This window comes from Rutidosis leptorrhynchoides, chromosome 3, assembly GCF_046630445.1.
Source record: "Rutidosis leptorrhynchoides isolate AG116_Rl617_1_P2 chromosome 3, CSIRO_AGI_Rlap_v1, whole genome shotgun sequence".
Lineage (NCBI taxonomy): Eukaryota > Viridiplantae > Streptophyta > Magnoliopsida > Asterales > Asteraceae > Rutidosis > Rutidosis leptorrhynchoides.
The window spans coordinates 518,878,305-518,893,913 of NC_092335.1; positions in this window are offsets into that span (position 1 = coordinate 518,878,305).

Here is a 15,609-nt window from a genome sequence, read left to right on the forward strand (position 1 = left end):
CGTTCGCCTCTGGGTACTTAATTTCCCGGTTGGAGGTGAGAAGGCCTTGAAAGCTCTAGTGAGAGTAAGTGTATTGTAGTGAGAGAGTGAGGAGAGGTGTGTTGAAATTGAATGACAAAAACCCTTTAAATAGATTTGGGTTTTGCCTGCAAACGGCTGGCAGGCCGTTTGCAGGGGCTGTTTTCCAAACCAGCCCGTTTGCAGGGGCCGTTTACCCTGGCCATTTGGCAGGCCATTTGTGAGCAAGGCAAGCCGTTTGGAAGGCCGTTTGGCAGGTCATTTGTGAGCCAGACAAGCTGTTTGGCAGGCCGTTTGTGAGCCAGGGAAGCCGTTTGGCAGGCTGTTTGGCTTGCCTGGTCAGCTGATTTTCCTGGATCGTAACTTGATTTCTTGTCTTTCACCGTTTTTACTTTAGAATCTTCGTTTTAGCTCTGTTTCTCTTTATTCTTTTTGCATCATCTTCGTAATTACTTTATCTACAAATTTAACTGAAAAATGATTAATTTGTCGATAAAGTTTTGAACTTTATGCTTTTGTACCTCAATATCGGGGGTAAAAACATGACTTTTTAGCCGATATCAAACACATAAGTGTTATAGGAAAACATGTGCATCTTAAATGTATTTAGACATACTTAGGATGGTCATCAAGTTCTAACAAAAATTGCTCCTTCCTTGTACATGTGTTGGACATTAATGTATACTTATACATTAATCTTGCAAATGCCACTTTACAAGTAAAAAACTTACATAGCCCTAGTTAATGCTATGTTATCACTATATGTTTTATTCTAGATTAAATAGTGATCTCTTGCTATTCTTACATGAATATGACTTGACTACTTGCTATTAATACATGTTTATTATTTGAATATGTGCTAAATGCTAAGTAGTTACTTAATATTTATATGCATGAACCATGTCTTGCTATGTGTTATAAGTTGGAATTTCATCAACTTGTATTTGTACTAATTCAATATAGGCTTATGATACTTGGATAATGCTTAATATGTCATAATCTAGTAATCTTAAAAGATAATCAATCATTAACACACATAGGTTTGCTTAAGTCTAAAATCAAGTTTATGAATTGTTTAGACTTGATTTAACTTGATGTCTTACAACATGCTAAATTGATATTACTTGCTTAAATTGTCATGACATCATTAACACACTTAATTAATTCACAAACAAGTTTAAATTTGAATACTAGCATGCTTTGTGATTAAAGTGGGTTGTTGTCATCAATGACATGTTGACTAACCAATAGGGTTTTAGCAAATGTGTTAATTACAAACAAAAGATTATGACAAAACTGAGATTGCCTCAAATGATTATCATGACTTGTATCCAAGAATGTTATACTTTCCACTTTAAGCATGACAAGACACTATCAAGGCAATTCATCAAAGGTAAATGAACATTTAATGCATATAGTACTTGTATATGATATTGGGTATCTTTTGCAGGTGTTAAATGAAGTACATAGTCCAAAGATTAAAGTTCAAAACTGATTCAAACGGATATACAATGGATATGAGTTTTGGACTGGACCGCGTGCAACAGCTACTTTTTTATCTCCCCATATAAATAGCAAGACTCGGAGAATTTTGAAGACTTAGACCTCTTGCATGCTACAACTCAAAATCATCAGAGAATCGCAAGAACATAACTCATATACATATGTTTGTGATTAGCAAGAGAAGTTCTATAATCTCATAGATTATAGAAGGGGTTGTAAACTTACTATCAAATTACTATCTTTGTGAGTTTACATAGTGTTGTATTAATCCTTAGAATTGTCTTAGGATTGTCATCACTAGAAAGGGTGAGTTTTGTACTTTGTAATTAGAAGCATATGCTAGCTTAGCTATCATCTTCCTTAAAGGGAACTAGGGAATTGATTAATTTCATTGGGGATTAATACTTGTCCAAGGTGAAGACAAGTTGATCTAAGTTGGAGGTAATCTTTCAAAGGGATAGAAGGATTAGGTTTGTTGTCTAAGAAGAAGTACAAGACTAGTAAATCGGATCTCCACTGAATTTGGAGAAAGGTGCTTAGTGAAGCAAAACTCCTGATTATTGAATCGGGGAGTGGATTAAGGTGGATTATTTAACATCCACCCGAACTACTATAAATCCTTGTGTTATGTTATTTACTTTACATTCCACATTACTACAACCATAAACACGTACACATTGGTTTGAGTTGATTAAAGTGATCAAGGATTGTTCAAATCTTGTTGATCATCGAAAAAGTTTTAAAAATTGTATTAAATAACTATTCATCCCCCTCTAGTTACTTACAACAATGATGGCTGACTCATTCATGCGAATGACATGTCATTCGTGTGAATAAGATGGCTCATCCGCACGAATGAGGTTCCTTCGCGAGAGTGACATGTCTATTGAAGTATGTGAATTGTTGATTCCATTATGTTTGATATGTTGTTAGTAATGTGATACTAGTACTGAATTGATGATGACTTTCTCAGGTGAAAAATATAAAGAGAAGGCTGATGTGTGCGAGGTGTACTAGGAAATAGCTATAATTTTACTACGAAATACTATTTAATACGATACAATTTTACACAAGTTATTTTATTTATTTATTGAATGGATATACTTAAACCTTGCTACAACACTTATAGGCAGTGGACCTAATTGTACAGTAGTGTAGTTTTTAGTAAGTCCGGTTCGTTCCACAGGGAGCTAGTAAACAAGTTTAACGCTATAATAATTTTAACCTATATTTGTAAAAATATAAAAATATATATATAAAAAGTATTATTATTATTATTATAAAAGGGGGGTTTTACCGTTTAATGACCGGTTTGTCGATTTTAAAACTTTAGTCGCAGTCAAAACCTAATGCAAAATATTAAAATAAAATATAACTTAATTTAAAGCGTAAAATAAATAACGATAATTAAGAGTGCGATAATTAAAAGTGCGATAAATAAAAGTTGCGATAAAATAACAATTTAAAGGAATTATGCTTATCTAAACTTCCGTAATCATGATGTTTGTCGTGTTGATTTTAGTTTAGTCCGATGGGTTAATTGTCCTTTGTCCTGGTTATTTGATACGTCTATCTAGTTTTTGTCCATAACGGTCCATCGGTCATAAATTTAAAGTGCGAGTGTCCTCGTCAAATTATCCTTATATCCGAAGTCAAATATTCCAACTAATTGAGGATTTAAATTGTAACAAGGTCTTAATACTTTGTTAACAATTACACCAAGTGTCCTTGTATGTAATTCACCCCTATTTTAATAAGTCCATTAACTATTAATTCATCCTCGTGTCCGGTTAAATGAACAATTATTAGTATTTATAAATATCCCGCCCATCGTGTCCGATCGAGTGTATGTTGGTTATTTATAGGTACGTCCAATTGTAAATCTTTATATTAAATTAACGAAATATTATTCAGTTAAACAAATATAAAGCCCATTAATAGCTCATAGTCTAATTTCCACAAGTGTCGGTCTTTTGTTCAAACCCCAATTATGGTACAAAGCCCAATTACCCAATCTTAATATTTAGCCCAACATCACGATTACTTCGATTTAAATAAGCATAATATTAACTTAGCTACAAGACATTAATGAAAATAATATAAACATAACTTACAGTGGGTATTAATAGCGTAGTGGTACACGGACAGAGTTCCGACTTACAAAACCTTAAAACATTCGACTAACCCAACCTTATTATTATCACTAACTTAATATTAAAATTACAAATTGAGATTACAACTTGGATTGATAATTGATACATATATTATGTATATAGAGTAAGAAATAGAAAAAGGTGTGTAGGTGTCTTTTATCATGCTTGATGCCCTCTTATTTATAGCCGCTTGAATGTTACTATTAAACCTTTGAAAGGTAGATGTTGAACAGATGGTTGAGCAAGTTGTTCAATTCAATATTTGCAATTCATTCCAAGATGATCTTTTCATACGTAGCATGATTTATTATTATATTATTATTATTATGATGAATTATTTAAATATTATATTATATTCTTGATCATAGTTGACTTGTAATTTTTGGTCCGTTGCGTCGCGCGTTGATAGTTGGTTCATTTCTCGGTTCCGGATTTTCGAACGCCTTTTCGTATGCTTAGATATCGTGTACTTTACGTTTCACGGCTTGTACTCTTGTCATTTTTAGACGTTATTCATCAATAAATTGAACCACTTGGATTGTATCTTGTACTTTTTAGCATTTTGGACCTTTGCGTCTTCAAATCGTCGAATCTGTCTTTTGTCTTCAACTTTTATTATTTAAACGAATATCACTTGTAAATAGAACAATTGCAACCAAAAGCTTGTCTTTCTTGAAGGATAATGCTATGAAATATATGTTCGTTTCAAGCATTATCAAATATTCTCACACTTGAGCGTTGCTTGTCCTCAAGCAATATAGTCTTGAAATAAAAACATACTTGAATCACTTCTTTATTCTTCACACTTTGTACAGCAGTGATTTAGATACGGCGGTATAAACAATGATAGTAACAGTAGAATCATGGTTAAAGGTGGGTGTGTCATCCACAGTTGCCTCGGGTTCAGGTCAACGACACTTTCAATCAAATAGCCGATTTACTTTCGGTTTCCAAAGCAAAGTGCACATTTGAAAGGCGGTTTAGAGTCCCACATGACAATGAAAATTTAGATCCTTAAGGAAATTGGATCTTTATGAAAACATTTTAACTTTTGAAAATTCAAGCTAGATTTTACCCTAGATAGGTTTTCCGGAATAACCCTTCACCGGTGTTTGCAAAAATATTTTTGTGGGTTTCAGATTTGAAAATTTTAGCTCAAAACTTGCGGTTTTGTGTCACCCACTTGCTAACCTTGTATTAGGAAAGCAACACATCCAGTTTACTTGTTCCGTATATTACCTTTCGGTAAACTACCGTCCGGTTGTAAAGGAAAGCGATGAACAAGAAACTGTTTAGGCAATGTTCCGTGACATACTTGTGATTATGGTCTTTAACGTGTCGGATGCAATTACTATCCTTTGTAGGAGCAATAGTAAAGATTACCCTAAAATTTTTCGATCTGGCATAAGGTCCTGTCTTCGACCATGCTATGCAACCACCTTTCTTACAGTTGACACCCGATTTGGTTCAGGTGTCCTCATGAATTCCATTGAATTCTCAGGATTTTACGTTCAATGGTAATGAACGCATTGAAAATGGGTTTTTGGAAAATAAATCGGTTTGTATTTTTGATCAAAATATTTTCTCGTTCAAGCTCGAGTTTAGATATCATCGAATTCCATGAGTTTGTAACTCTCAATCTTTAAGGTCAATCTCAAGGATTGAGTAATATCAGGCTTAAAAGTTGATTTTTGATCTTTAAGGAGATTATCCTTTTCTAGGGGTCTGATTCATTAGTCTTATCAAGCTAATTTGCACGGCGCCCTCCCCATTTTACGAGACAGATCCTCTCATGGTTAGGATAAGTCTGACCACTTGGTGACCCTGTTTGATGCTGAGGTCCGTGGATTTCCAGCTGATTTTCGAGAAAACTTTTCAAGGTTTTTCGTAGACTCTACAACTGGTCTGGACGACAACTTCCTGACCTAAATCAAGAAGCGCGTGTCTTTTTCGGAAGACTCTACTTCCTTTTAATGATGGAATTGATTCATCATGTAGATCCATCTTTCTTTCAAATATATTACAGTAAATCGGGTAAAACTGATTAGTTTAGTCCAAAGCAAAAGTATCTTCAATTATTTGTTACAAAAATATGTGATATATGTTCAAAATAACTTGGTAGATTATTCCCACACTTTAGCTTTTATTTATGTTTTTCTTTGCCTTTTTATTCTCATCTATTCCATTCTTAAATGAATTCAAGCATTTTAAGTTGTTTCTTAATTTATGTCCTTTCCGAGGTAACAATAATTTCGGTGTTGACACCTAGTTTTATCGTTCATAAATATGTATAAACATGATTTTGAATTCATTTAGTTGAAAATTTTTCAAATTTTCACAAAATTTGGCAAATAAACTAAGTGTATAAATTAAATGTTTAAACCGAAAGAATTTAACCCCTTCCCATACTTGAGATCTTGCAATGCCCTCATTTGCAAGAAATCAATAAAAATTTAAATTCATGAGGGTGATTAGTGTAGAAAAATGATTAAAAATACCGAGTTTGCAAACCTATTATTTTATATCACATTTGATATTTTACGTCTTGTCGTTAAAATTAGTAGCTTTTGCTGAACTTAATGCCAGTTTTGAAAGTGTGCTATTTTACCCTGTTTTGTACATAATATAAACTACAAACAAATATATACATAATATTTTCTTTTTATAAAACCTTTATTTATTAAAACAATTTAAATGAATAATTTTTAAAATTTTGTTTCCTTTTACTTTAGGTAGAGGTAGTTTCGGTACTTTTACCTAGTCCGTCTCTCAACAAAATTTAAAATTTGTCATTTTAAAGTGATTGTTTTAAAAGCAAAGATTTTCAGGTTTTTTAATGTTTTTGGCATACTTTAGATCAATAAGATTAAAAATAATGATAACAAAATTTCTCGTCCCGCCCTCGGGTAAAGTAATTTCGGTTAACGACCTAGTCTTCAACTTACGACGAATTTTTAGAAATCAATTTTTAACTTAGTGAAATAAAGTAAATTTTTATTTTTAAATTCTCACCAACTTAAATTTAAATTGCATAAAATTAAAAATTCATATTAATATTATTAAAAATTCACACCAAATTCATATTATATTTTTGTTTTTAAACATACAAACTTATATTAAAAATATTAATTTTTCAAATATTTACAAACTTAAATATATTGATTTTACAAAATTTACAATATTAATTTAATATTTATTTTAAAAACAAAGTAAAAATAAAAATTAAAAATCTTTTTGGTCTTTTATCCCACTTTAATCAATCAAATATTATCAAAAATATACGCCCCTCTTTTCGGTAAAGTAATTTCGGTTCCATAACCTAGTTTTACTCCTGACGAATTTCTGAAATATTTTGGGTTGATTGATTAAAGATATTTATACCTTATGAATAAACGGTAAATTTCGCAGTGATGTAATAACTTTTTGTATGATGTCAATAATTTCGGTTGCAAAACCTAATTTTATTGAATATCAATTTAATACTTTATAGCGAATAATTTAGCATTTAATATCAAAAGGTTGAAAGCAATAAAAATAAAAATAAAAACTTTACATACTTACCTGTGAGATAGAATTCTCAGTGACCTGCTTTAGCTGACTCGTAGTATAGTCGGACTAATTGGTTTTCCATAGCTACGTAGGCATAACCTCGAGCATTCAACAACTTTTCTTCTAAACATATGTACGGTCCTTCTCTGCATAAAGTAACGAACTCGGTATTGGAATATGTCTGATTCGTCGAGCATTTTCCTTCATGTGACCATTTTCCGCATTTATGACATCTTTCAAGGTGTCGTGCTCTTCTTTTCGCTGCGGATTTTGATTTTCCTTTACCAAAATGTAACTTATTACGATCGTTCCTGAGTTGTTTTCTTACTTCGTCCAATTTGCCTCTGATTAATGATACCAATTTACTTGGAAGGTTGTCATTATTACGTTTAGTAATCAAAGCGTGTAGCATTAGACCATGGTTTAGTTCACAGGAATTCTTCATCTCGTAAAACCTAAAAAAAATAAAATTCAGAATGGGGGGAGTAGACTAGTTCTTTAGGGTCTGGTAGGGAAAGACCATTCGGATTCCATTCTCGAGAACTACACGAAAATAGAATATCTAACTCTAACAGAAATACATATTACTCTAAAAAGATTTGAACCTTCCCACACTTAATTAGCTGTGGTGTCGAAATTGTGATTAACTTCATTGTCAACTTCCATCGGACTATCTATGTAATGTTTAACTCTGTGACCATTAACTTTAAATTCAATCTCATTTGAATTTATTAACTCTACTGTTCCGTACGGAAAAACTCTTTTGACTATGAATGGTCCAGACCATCTTGATTTCAATTTTCCAGGAAATAGCTTGAATCGTGAATTGAAAAGAAGAACTATGTCTCCTTCTTTAAATTCTTTTGAAGTTCTGATTCTTTTATCATGCCATTTCTTCGTTCTTTCTTTATAGATTAACGAATTTTTATATGCTTCATGTCTTAATTCTTCTAATTCGTTTAATTGACTTAACCGTAGATGTCTGGCTTCATGTAAATCAAGATTACATGTCTTCAAAGCCCAAAATGCTTTGTGTTCAATTTCTACTGGAAGATGACATGTTTTTCCGTAAACGAGTTTAAAAGGTGTGGTTCCAATTGGAGTTTTGTAGGCTGTTCTAAAAGCCCAGAGTGCATCCTCCAATTTCATGGACCATTCCTTCGGATTTGATCCTACAGTTTTCTCTAGAATACGTTTTAAAGCTCGGTTGGTATTTTCAACTTGTCCACTCGTTTGTGAATGATAAGCAGTGGAGATTTTATGAGTTACTCCATATCTTTTGAGAACTTTCTCAAGTTGATTATTACAAAAATGAGTACCTCAATCACTTATTAAAGCTTTCGGTGTTCCAAACCTAGCAAAAATATGTTTTAAGAAGTTGACTACAACTCGTGTATCGTTAGTTGGGAGAGCTTGTGCTTCCGCCCATTTAGATACATAATCAATGGCAACGAGAATATAGAGATTATTATGAGATTTTGGAAATGGACCCATAAAGTCAATACCCCAAACGTCAAATACTTCACATACTTGAATGACATTTTGTGGCATTTCATCACGTTGACGTATTTTTCCGTCCCTTTGACAAGCATCACAGGATTTGCAAAGAAGGTGTGCATCTTTGAAAATTGTAGGCCAATAGAATCCAGCATCGTAAACTTTTCTTGCTGTGAGTTGAGGCCCATAATGCCCTCCTGTTGGTCCTGTGTGACAATGGTTTAAGATTTGACTGGCTTCATCCCCAAATACACATCGGCGTATTATTCCATCGGGACAACTTTTAAACAAATGTGGATCTTCCCAGAAATAGTGTTTTATATCACTAAAGAATTTCTTTCATTTTTGGTACGACAATCCTTTTTCAAGGAATCCACATACTAAGTCGTTTGCATAGTCTGCAAACCATGAAATTTCATTATAATCGATTTTCAAGAGATATTCATCAGGAAAGTTGTCTTGTATGGTCAATTCATTTAGAACTTCTAATTCGGGATTTTCAAGACGAGAAAGATGATCAGCGGCGAGATTTTCTGCTCCCTTTTTGTCTCGGATTTCAATATCGAACTCTTGTAAGAGTAAGATCTAGCGGATTAATCGTGGTTTGAAATCTTGTTTTGAGAAAAGGTATCTAAGAGCAGAATGGTCAGTATAGACTACCGTTTTTGCTAGAACGAGATATGATCGGAATTTGTCAAAAGCAAAGACAATAACAAGGAGTTCTTTTTCAGTAGTTGTATAGTTCGTTTGTGCTCCTTGTAATGTCTTACTTGCATAATATATAGGTTGAAATCGTTTTTCAATTCTTTGTCCTAAAACGGCTCTCATTGCAAAATCACTTGCATCGCACATGAGTTCAAATGGTAGATTCTAATTTGGAGTTATCATGATCGGCGCATTAGTGAGTTTTTCTTTAAGAATATTAAAAGATTTGATACATTCATCTGAAAAGATAAATGGAGCATCTTTTTCAAGGAGTTTGTTCATAGGAGTGGCAATTTTAGAAAAATATTTTATGAAACGTCGGCAAAAACCGGCATGCCCTAGAAAACTCCTAACTCCTCTAACATTGGTGGGATGTGGAAGTTTCCTTCCTTTGAGATTTTATGACCAAGAACGATGCCTTCTTTAACCATGAAATGGCATTTCTCCCAATTAAGAACTAGATTTGATTGTTCGCATCTAATAAGCATTCGTTCAAGATTAACTAGATATGTTTCAAAAGTATCACCGAAGACTGAAAAGTCATCCATGAATACTTCCATACATTCTTCTATCATGTCATGAAAAATTGCCATCATGCACCTTTGAAAGGTTGCAGGGGCGTTGCAAAGTCCAAATGGCATAAGGGAATGTGAACGTGGTTTTCTCTTGATCCTCGAGTGCGATTGGAATTTGAAAATATCAGGAGAAACCGTCAAGAAAACAATAGTAACTGTTTCCGGCTAATCTTTCCAACATTTGATCAATGAAAGGTAAGGGTAAGTGATCTTTTCTGGTGGCGTCATTTAATTTTCTATAATCAATACAAACACGCCATCCTGTTATAGTTCTAGTAGGAATAAGCTCATTTTTTTCATTTGTGATGACAGTCATGCCACCCTTCTTAGGTACACATTGAACTGGACTTACCCATGGACTATCAGAAATTGGATAAATTAAACCTGCATCTAGCAGTTTAATTATTTCTTTCTTAATAACATCTTGCATATTTGGATTTAGTCTTCGTTGGCGTTGCACATAGGTTTTATGACCTTCTTCCATAAGGATTTTATGTGTGCAAAACGAAGGACTTATGCCTTTAATGTCATGAATCTTCTATGCAATAGCTGGTTTATGAGCTTTCAGCACAGAAATGAGTTGAGATTTTTCATTTTCCATAAGAGAAGACGATATTATTACAGGTAATTCATATTCACCATGTAAATAAGCATATTTCAAATGGTTTGGAAGTGACTTTAACTCTAATGTCGGTGGTTCTTCTATCGATGATTTGTATCGATATCTGTCTTCCTCTTTTAACATTTGAAGTTCTTCTGTTGTTGGTTCATAATTATTAGCCATGAGTGTAGCTAACATTTCAACTTCATCAATTGGTTCAGTTTCTTCTCCTAAAGAACATTCTCCTGTTCCTTGTAATTCTAGAAATTCTTCTAACAATTCTGTATGTGAATCTATAGTTTGAATATAATAACATGTATCATCTGCAGATTGCGGTTGTTGCATGGCTCTATCAACAGAAAAGGTAACACTCTCGTCCTCTATACTTAGGGTCAGTTTCTTACCGAACACGTCTATTATTGCTTTAGCCGTGTTTAAGAATGGTCTTCCTAATATGAGAGGAACTCGAGAATCTTCTTCCATGTCCAGAATAACAAAATCTACTGAAAATACTAAAGTACCAACTTTAACTAGCATGTTCTCCATTATCCCTCTAGGATATTTTACTGATCAATCGGCTAGTTGTATACTTATTCGTGTTGGTTTCAATTCTCCAAGGTCTAGTTTAGTATGTAATGAATACGGCATTAAATTTATACTAGCACCTAAATCTGCCAATGCTTCTATTGAACTAAGACTACCTAGAAAACATGGAATTGTGAAACTTCCTGGATCAGATAATTTTTCTGGTATCTTATTCAACAGTACTGCAGAACAATTAGCATTCATAGTAACAGCCGAGAGTACTTCCATTTTCTTTCTATTTGTGATTAGATCTTTCAAGAATTTAGCATATCTAGGCATTCCTGAAATCACATCAATGAAAGGAAGATTGACATTTATCTGTTTAAACATATCCAAGAATTTGGATTGCTCGGCTTCAAGTCTTTTTTTTCTCATTTTACTCGGGTAAGGAAGTGGTGGTTGATATGGTTTAACATAAGGCTTTGCCTTAACTGTGTTATCTTCATTAACCTTTTCAACTACCGGTTCTGTTTCCTTATCTTGCTCAGGTTGTGGTTCTTGTAGAGTGGGAATAGAGTCATCAGAAATTACAGGTATTTCAGGTGGTTTAAGTGTGATACCACTTCTTGTGGTAATAGCTTTAGCTGTTTCATTCTAGGGGTTAGCATTTGTATCGCTAGGTAGACTTCCCGGTTTTCTTTCACCTATCAACCTTGCTAGGTTACTCACTTCTTGTTCCAGATTTTGGATTGAAGCTTGTTGATTTCTAAATGCTTGAGCATTTTGTTCATTGGTTTGTTTCTGAGATGTGAAAAATTGAGTTTGAGATTCAACTAGCTTCGACATCATATCTTTAAAATTTGGCTTTTTATCATCGGTTTGTGGTGGTTTATTTTGAAAAATAGGTCTTTGCTGATTGTAAGTATTATTAGATACTTGTTGATTGCTAGGACCTTGTTGGTTGTTGTATGGAACATTTCGGTTATAATTCTGGTTTTGATTGTAGATTGGTCTTGGCGGTTGATAATTATTCTGATAATTATTTCCAGGCCTTTGGTTCATGTATGAAACATTCTCTCTCTGTTCTATTGTTTTTTCAATACTGAGACAATATTTTGTCAAATGTGGTCCTCCACACTGCTCATAACTAATTCGTATTGAGTGAATATCTTTAGTCATCTTTTCCATTCGTCTCTCGACAGCATCTATCTTTGCAGAAATGGAATCAAAATCATGGCTAGAATCGGCTCTAGCCGCTTTAGATGATCTAACGATATCTTTTTCTTGGTGCGACTCATGTGAGTGGGATGCTGTGTTATCAATAATTTTGTAAGCTTCAGTTGCGGTTTTCTTCATAATAGAACCACCAGCTGCTATATCGATGTCTTTTTGTGTAGTGATGTAGCATCCTTGGTAGAATATTTGTACTATTTGATAAGTGTCTAAACCATGTTGCGGATATCCTCTTAACAACTTTCCAAATCTTGTCCACGCCTCATATAGAGTTTCATTTGGCTTTTGTGTGAACGTAACAATTTCTCCTTGAAGTCTCACGGCTTTAGATGCCGGAAAGAATTGTTTAAGAAATTTTTCAACTAAAACATCCCATGTATCAATCGCCCCTTTAGGTAACGATTCTAACCAATCTTTGGCTTCTCCCTTTAAAGTCCAGGGAAATAACATGAGATAGATCTGTTCATCCTCCACTTCCCTTATTTTAAATAGAGTACATATCCTATTAAAGGTTCGAAGATGTTCATTTGGATCTTCCTTCGGCGCACCACTAAATTGGCATTGATTAGTTACCATGTGTAGGATTTGCCCCTTGATTTTATAATCTGGCGCATTAATGTCTGGTTGAGTAATTACGTGACCTTGGCCAGTGCGTTTAGCTCTCATTCGGTCTTCCATACTTAGAGGTTCCAGATTTTCTATGATTGAATTTGTTGAATCTGAATCACTAGAGGATTCTGATTTAATGGTTTGTTCCTCGACAATTTCTGTTTGAATGATTGGTGGTTCCGGAGTAAAGATTAGTGGTTCAGGATCTCTGAATTGTCCTTGAATATCCTCTGAATTCTCAATTGTGAGGTCGGGTTCAAAAAATGGATTATCGGAAATTTGAATTGGAGTACTTGGTCGACTTGATGACGATTCTAAAGAAAAATCAACGGCGACAATATTGGCTTGATGTCTTGATCGAGTTACAGGTGGTGAACGTATAAAAGGTGGTGAACGTTTTGCTCGATGCATTCACTGAATATCCTATTAGTTATAAAAGATAAAAATTATATAAGTTATCAAATTAATAGACTTTTCTGATTTTGTCCACGTTTGGAATAGACAATAGATGCAGCAGGTAGCCAGGACCCTTTATATCGGAAGCCCACAACTCGCCACTAACAAATCTAACTATTACTACGAACCAGAAAATTTAGGATGTCTATCAATTTAACCACTTAGAATAATTTTTCGTTGAAATTTAAAGAAATTTTAGAGAAAAAAAAGAAAATTCTATGTCCTAAAAACTAGAGCGATTAAAAATAAGAAAGAAAAAGAGCGTGTTGAAAAATGTCGAAAAATAAAAGGTCGAAAAATAAGAAAATTATAGCGCATCGAAAATTAAAAAGGGATTCTAAACGAAAAAACGTGAATTACTTAAAAGGATACTAAAATTTTAATACGGCGTCGCAAAATTTTAAGGCACCTAAATCTTAGTCTAAAGAAAAAAAGCACTTAAGGAATTTACGGCAAAGCCTAAAAATCTAAAAGTATATAAATAACTATGGCAAAACTAAACTTAATACTAAAAGTTGTGACTAGAGTCTAAAAATCTAAAGGTAATAAAACTTAAAATAAAAACTTTTTTTTATAGACAAAATCTTAAAAATATATTTTTTTTAAAAATTTTTTTTTAATTTTTTTTTTAAATTTGGAATTGCATGTTCAAAACCGAAATTGCGTGTTCAAAAACTGAAATTGCATGTTCAAAACTGAAATTGCGTCTTCAAAAACTGAAATTGCATGTTGAAAATATGAAATTGCGTGTTTAAAACTGGAATTGCATGTGTAAATTCTGAAATTGCAGGTTCAAACTGGTTTAGCCCAAATACTATGATTTATTTATTTATTAATTTTTTTTACCTTTTTTAAAAAAAAATTATTTTTAACGATTTTAAGAATTTAAAAAAAAAAATTTACGAAATTAATTTTTTTTAACTTTTTTTTAAATTATTATTAATTTTTTTTACGTTTTAATTTTTTTAAATTTTTTTTTTTATATTTAAAAAAAAAAAAAACACGAGCTCCCCGGCAGCGGCGCCAAAAACTACTTGATGTGTGCGAGGTGTACTAGGAAATAGCTATAATTTTACTACGAAATACTATTTAATACGATACAATTTTACACAAGATATTTTATTTATTTATTGAATTGATATACTTAAACCTTGCTACAACACTTATAGGCAGTGGACCTAATCGTACAGTAGTGTAGTTTTTAGTAAGTCCGGTTCGTTCCACAGGGAGCTAGTAAACAAGTTTAACGCTATAATAATTTTAACCTATATTTGTAAAAATATAAAAATATTTATATAAAAAGTATTATTATTATTATAAAAGGGGGGTTTTACCGTTTAATGACCGGTTTGTCGATTTTAAAACTTTAGTCGCAGTCAAAACCTAATGCAAAATATTAAAATAAAATATAACTTAATTTAAAGCGTAAAATAAATAACGATAATTAAGAGTGCAATAATTGAAAGTGCGATAAATAAAAGTTGCGATAAAATAACAATTTAAAGGAATTATGCTTATTTAAACTTCCGTAATCATGATGTTTGGCTTGTTGATTTTAGTTTAGTCCGATGGGTTAATTGTCCTTTGTCATGGTTTATTTGATACGTCCATCTGGTTTTTGTCCATAACGGTCCATTGGTCATAAATTTAAAGTGCGAGTGTCCTCGTCAAATTATCTTTATATCCGAAGTCAAATATTCCAACTAATTGGGGATTTAAACTGTAACAAGGTCTTAATACTTTGTTAACAATTACACCAAGTGTCCTTGTATGTAATTCACCCCTGTTTTAATAAGTCCATTAACTATTAATTCATCCCCGTGTCCGGTTAAATGAACAATTATTAGTATTTATAAATATCCCGCCCATCGTGTCCGATCGAGTGTATGTTGGTTATTTATAGGTACGTCCAATTGTAAATCTTTATATTAAATTAACGAATTATCATTCAGTTAAACAAATATAAAGCCCATTAATAGCCCATAGTCTAATTTCCACAAGTGTCGGTCTTTTGTTTAAACCCCAATTATGGTACAAAGCCCAATTACCCAATCTTAATATTTAGCCCAACATCACGATTACTTCGATTTAAATAAGCATAATATTAACTTAGCTACAAGACATTAATGAAAATAATATAAACATAACTTACAGAGGGTATTAATAGCGTAGTGGTACAAGGACA